The 6,205-nt window shown below is 42.4% G+C and overlaps 1 long non-coding RNA gene across 1 annotated transcript; it reads right to left on the reverse strand.

Moving 5' to 3' along the window:
• Window positions 1-1,858: 1,858 nt before the first annotated feature.
• On the reverse strand, window positions 1,859-4,308 carry LOC136179865 (uncharacterized). The gene is made up of 2 exons (XR_010666797.1): window positions 2,375-4,308; window positions 1,859-2,220 (listed from the first exon to the last, which is right to left on the reverse strand). It is a non-coding gene; the product is annotated as an uncharacterized lncRNA (long non-coding RNA).
• Window positions 4,309-6,205: the final 1,897 nt, after the last annotated feature.

The raw sequence follows: 6,205 nt of genomic DNA on the forward strand, positions 1-6,205 counted from the left end.
GCTGAAAGCTGGTTGGAGGCCCCCCCCCAACTGATTTTTGCCTTGGGCCCCGACGGACTAGAATCCCCTCTGAAAATCTGCCTGATTGTCTTGTCATGTGTACCACGCTTTGGGAGCTCTCCTAATGGCTAAGAAGCTTTGTAAATAACTTTCATCTTTAACAGGATCTATTTTTAAATTTAAGAGTAAATTCTGAGAAAATGTTCTTATTTCTAAGAACTTTCTGGGAGCGACTCTTAGTATTTATGAAGCTTCATGAATACGGCCCCTGTAGTTTTCTGTACAGACGGCTCTGGTTTGTGGAGTTACTGTATGAAAACTAGAACAAAAACTCATCCAAAGTCCTCGAGCCGGTCGCACCAGTTTGTGACTTGGCCAACTTTTAGCTTGTTGTTGATTCAAAGAATTTAGGTCACCTCGTGTCCAAATCAGGTTAATGGTCGTGGGATGTCCCAAAATATTTACACAGTGAATGCAGAGCTGCTGTTATTATGTCTGATAGTCGACATTTTTACCGAACTGCTGTCAAACTGAAAATAATTTAAATAACTCAGAAAAATAACTTAAAGGAGCAATCTGTCACTCTCACACCTAGTGTTTAAAATGGGTACTGCAGTCTAAATTCTAAACATTGTAGAGCGCTATCTCCCCCTCCTCTCTAGAGTCGATGCTCACACAGGTTGCCATGTGGTGGACACTGAAGCTTCAGTGTTTAGCCAGCTCTGCATCGGTCTGTAAACCTTTCTGCGTTCTAACTTCTCTCCATTTTTCAAAAGCATCTCCAATAGTGATCCTAGTTTGAGCACGTTTCTGCTCGTGGAGCTTATTAGAAACATGCAGAGGCTTTTTAGGTCGGGTACAATCACTTCTATCTGAAACAGTTCTCTTGCCCGCTTCTACCAAAAGATCATTTTTTTCAAAATAAAAGCAGGGTTGGATTCAAACGGCAGTAAAGTACTCTTAGCGTAAGACAATACAAACATTGAAAATAAAAGCCTAATAATTATCATCATTATTTTTTTTTTTTTAGAGTTTTTATTTTTTGGGGCTTTTTTGGACAGGGGAACGGATAGAGTTGGAAATTGGGGATGGAGAGAGTGGGAAACAACATGTTCGAAAGGAACCACAGGTTGGACCCTGAACCTGGGCCACCCGAGTCGAGGACTATGACCTCCCCGTGCTCCAACCACTAGGCCACCAACGCCCCACTATGTTCATTTGTAAATACAAAATAATGGAATTGAAATTAATTTTAACCGCGATTAACTTTGAAACATTTATTATTCTTATTATTTTTCCTTCAGCGCCACCATACTTCAGACTTTACAATACCTAATTTAGTGTGCAATTCCTGCGTCTAGATGTCCTGTGGCTCCTTTCCTGCATGTCACTTTCCACTCTCGCTCTCTCTCTCATCTTGATTTCTGACTCTACACTCTTCCTGTCTCTAAAATAAAGACATAAAAAGCCCCAAAACAACCCTTAAAAAAAAAGAAACTGTCTGTTTAACATCCACCTGCTCTTTGACCCAGACTGTAGTCGTCTCACCACAGCCCTCCTCTTTGACCACTAGATGGCAGCAGACAGACACCGACAGTGTAAACAGCAGCTCTGCGGTTCTTATGAAATCATTGCCTTCAAACAGGCAACCCTGTGTTTTGACTGTACAATGCCCTCCAGTGTTTGGCACACAAGCTGTAAACGAACCAACGAGCCGAATGAGCAAAACAAGACGCGCTCTGAGCAATATGGAGCTCATTGTTGGGGGAATAAACGGATCATTTCTATAAAAAAAATGGAGCAGTATGAAAACATTCTGAGGGGGACGGTCAGACATCTTTTGATTCTCTCCACCAGAGACATTTTAAACTTTATTATTTTCAAAGTGACAGACCTTCATTCTTAGATAACAAAACACCATTCTTCTCTTCCATCTGTGTGAATGCCTCATTCTTTTCAGTGTGGCTACACTCTGTTCTTATGCATCATTATTTACAGCACCTTAGAGATAAGACGGACAACAACAAACAAAGGTGTGTTCAGCGCTCTTTTGTTTTCTCTTTGTAGCGCTGCATGCTGATCTGCATGTTTCTCCGAGGTGTGTGAGAACAGGTAACTTCCGAGTTCTCACACTTTTCCACCTTCAGTCTCCTTGTTTCTGCAAGTCTGCACATTCCTGTTCAACAGTCGGGTTGGGATCTGCTGCACCTGCTGCACCTGCTGCATTTGCATAAGTGATAAGTTTGTGAAAGACATGAAGAAGAGACAGGTGTCAGATTACAGTAGTGGAGAATCATAACATATGCACATGTATGCAGGTCACAAAAACAATGTGCTGTTTTTAATAACAGGAATTATAATAAAATGTATGTACCAGAAATGAGTTGCCTTTTCGATCAGTCTGGATAACCCCCCGACATCCCTCTGTCTGGACTTTCCTTTTTTTGTCTGAACATTTCTCTAAAAAGGAAAGAGCAACAATAAAAATATAAAATTTTACGGCCATGGGAAATTCCACAGACAATCGGAAGTACAGAAGATCCCATCAATGGATCCAAAGATGTAAAAAATTCTAATTGATTCAAAATGAAACATAAACGGTGACTTTCAAGTCAACTTTCCTCGACACGCCCGCCGACACGGTCAAAAAACTATAATGTCTGCCTCGGTATTACACTCTAATGCAGATTCACAGTGTTGTGTTGGGTTTCTTGCAATGATCAATAAAATCGTGTTTTGGCTCCAACACGTCATTTTCAAACATGCACTCCTGATTCGTCCTGATTGTTCACACATGCACCTCACAGTGAGAGACTATCCCTGTCAGACGTGATGGAGGCGGGACATGATGTAAACAGAACGATGCAGAAGTGTCGGCCGAAGCAACTGAGTCTTTTATTTTAAAGATGCAGTGGATAGTGTTCGAAATCAGGGAGAGAGAGAGAGAGAGAGAGAGAGAGAAAGAGAGAGAAAGAGAGAGAGAGAGAGGGGAATGACCTACGGGACAGGAGTCACAGGTCAGATTCAAACCATGGGTTACCCGCCTGGACCACGGTACCTTTGTACGAGGGTCACGAGCGGTAAGCTACCAGTGCCCCGAAGCCACAGATGATAATTTAGATGATCATTTTTGCATTCATTTTAACACTACGTGTTCGCCACATTCCATGAATCAGTTATGTGATTTTAATCTATGCTCGTGCACCCGCTACGGGATACAAACCTCATCACCCTCCTGCTCGCTGGCGGTGAATTCCCCTCGTTATTTCCGGCTGCATTCTCACATGCATGCTGCACATCAACTCACTTTGACTCTACACGGAAAATGTACGAGGAAACTGGCACAGCAAAAATTGCAGGTAGAACCGGAGGGATAAATTCACGGAACGTTTCAGGAAGCTTTTTGCAAGTTTGAAAGCACCTTTATATAACGAGTGGCTGTCAGCCAATCACATTCTCCACCTGCAAGACGAAAGCATAAATACAATTTGATTTACTGCAGCATGCGGGAGGCTCCAAGATAGAGGAGTAAAACATTTTGATGGCAGAAAATGTAAAAAAAAAAAGAAAAACTTCAATAAACTGGAGGAGTCATTTAAAAAAGAAAAAAACAATCAACGCACAGAAACAATGCATGCTCAGATAGAGCGGGAAAACACTGAGGCCTGTTTGTGCACCTGTGCTCCTCTCGGCTGCAGAACAGAAAGAACAATATCTCAAACTTTCAGAATTTAAAACAGATCTATCCGGGTTGTTGTTTTTTTTTAAACTTGAACTTTTAAACTCTTAAATTTCCTCTTAAAGTTTGATGCAACTGAATGACGACATCATTTCCTGTATCTGATTGCTGCATCACTTCACTGGAGCGCAATCGAGTCCACACCGAGCAGCAACACAGAGAGTCAATTTCAAGGCTGCAACGTCACATCACCTGCCTCCAAGAGCTTAATTTTACGTTAATTTATCGATAAATCTGTACGAATAACAATCTCTGAAACCGCCAGGGAGGAATAATTAAAATGTCTCTTTGGTAGGTTAAGTTGAGTCAAAGCTGTCACACTTTGTACTTGAATGTCCATAAAGTCAATAAAACCGGCATTGTTTTATAGCGGTGCTGCAATCAAATGTGTGAACGCACAGTACGTTGTTCCCCTTCAAGGTCAGCTTCCTCTGACTCTCACTTTCAGTTTGACGCAAACTTTTAAAACAATTTTTAAAAAAAGGTCCTGACTCCTTCAAATGTTTTTCACTGGTTTAGAGTCTATCCAGAAGACCCTCATGTAGGACCAGAAATGACACCAAAGCGAATGTGTGTGTGTGTGTGTGTGTGTGTGTGTGTGTATGTGTGTGTGTGTGTGTGTGTGTGTGTGTGTGTGTGTGTGTGTGTGTGTGTGTGTGTGTGTGTGTGTGTGTGTATGCGTGTGTGTGTGTGTGTGTATGTGTGTGTATGCGTGTGTGTGTGTGTGTGTGTGTGTGTGTGTGTGTGTGTGTGTGTGTGTGTGTGTGGTTTGTGCGTAGGTGTTTCTTGTTAATGATTCACCACACAGCAAGGGGAAACAGAAAAACAACAATGTAAGCTCGAGAGAGAGAAAGAAATTACGATTTGGGGAGAGATGTGTTGACAGATATTTGAGTGTTTCATACAAAAACTGAAAGTAAACTCTTCTGAGCGCTCATGCAGACACACACACACAAAACACGAGCTGAAAACACTCAAAGTCTGGCAACCAACGCAGACAGATGTGGCAACCCAGAGAAAGAAACCCATAGTGTCATTTGAGGTGATGCACAGACGCTTCCTGTTGCTCTGCTGCTGCATATGAAGACATACTAAACAGACTCAAACGATAACACTGACAGAATGAAACAGAGCAAAGCTAAGTGGTCATATCACAGCGAGAGGGAGAAACCATAGACTCAAAGCTGGACTCTCTAGATCCTGAATCATCTTTCTGGCACGTGAATCTGGTACCTGCCTCCTAATCTCAGGTTTAATGACAGGTACATACGTGAATAATTTAAAACCTGAAAACGTGAGCGAACCCACACATGACGACAAACCATGACCGATTTAACAGTTTAGTTCTTTTAGTGTGCAGAGCAACGAGATCAATCATTAATCATTATTTGCATAACGCCAGTTCATAACAACTGTTATCTCGAGACGCTTTTTTAAAAGAGCATACGGGATAATCTGCAGGAAGGATTTCTCCTTTGTATTCCTTGTGTTCCTGTTGTCCACACTCCCTCAGCAGACCCTCAGCACCCCCTGCATGCAGAGTTTAGACTTCTGCCGACAGGGCGGCAGTTCACTTATGTAAGGAGGTCGAAATCAAATAGATACCTGAGGTGGTTTGTTCCATCAGCTGTTGGGTTTTTAAATAAGCTGTAGGCATTGCTGCCTGGATACTTTTACTGTGGACTGTTGGTCTTTTGTCCCTTATCTCACTCACATCCATCATGGTGATATCCATGATAGTTATGTTTTATATGTATTTATGTCATTGTGCTGTAGTCTTGACTCGGTCTAGATCCCTAAATGTCTTGGTCTTGGTCTCTGAGCACTCTGGTATCAGGTAGTGTGGTCTTGACTGAAAACTTAATGTGACCTGTGTGTAATGTTTTAATGTTTCTTAGTTTGTTCTCACTGTGTTGTACAGTGTCTTTGTGTTGCTGAAAAGCGATTTCTAAGTACAATGTTTTCTTTTTTTTTACCAGGAGGATATATTTTTCATTTCATGGGGACTTTGCATGCCAGGTTGCTAGGGGCGACGGATCGGGTTTTCTCTCCGTTTCAAAGGTAGTCGAGGGGGACTCTCCCCTCGTATTCAAATACCAGAGTCCCTGAGGTCGAAAGCAAACCAACAACACAGACTTTCTCTTCTGTTTTTTTTAATAAACTAAAAGGTCATAAATATCCAATATCTTTTCCCTGGAGCCGCTGCTCATACCCCCCCCCCCCCCCCCACCCCACCCCTGCCCCGCAGCATCGTTTCCTCTTACGGACTGGAAACCGGACGTTAAACTGAGGCGCTTCCTCATTCTCAGAAATGAGGACAAACGTCATTGGAATTCTCCTCAGTGCATTGTTCTTTTTTTTCACCACTAGGAGGAGCACATGAGTTTGTTTCCAGTGACATTTATCCAAGTGGACAAAAGGTCTTTGTCTGGCAGAGAATGCAGCCCACTCTCCCGCCCCTCCTGT

Source organism: Labrus bergylta, chromosome 8 (assembly GCF_963930695.1).
Source record: "Labrus bergylta chromosome 8, fLabBer1.1, whole genome shotgun sequence".
Lineage (NCBI taxonomy): Eukaryota > Metazoa > Chordata > Actinopteri > Labriformes > Labridae > Labrus > Labrus bergylta.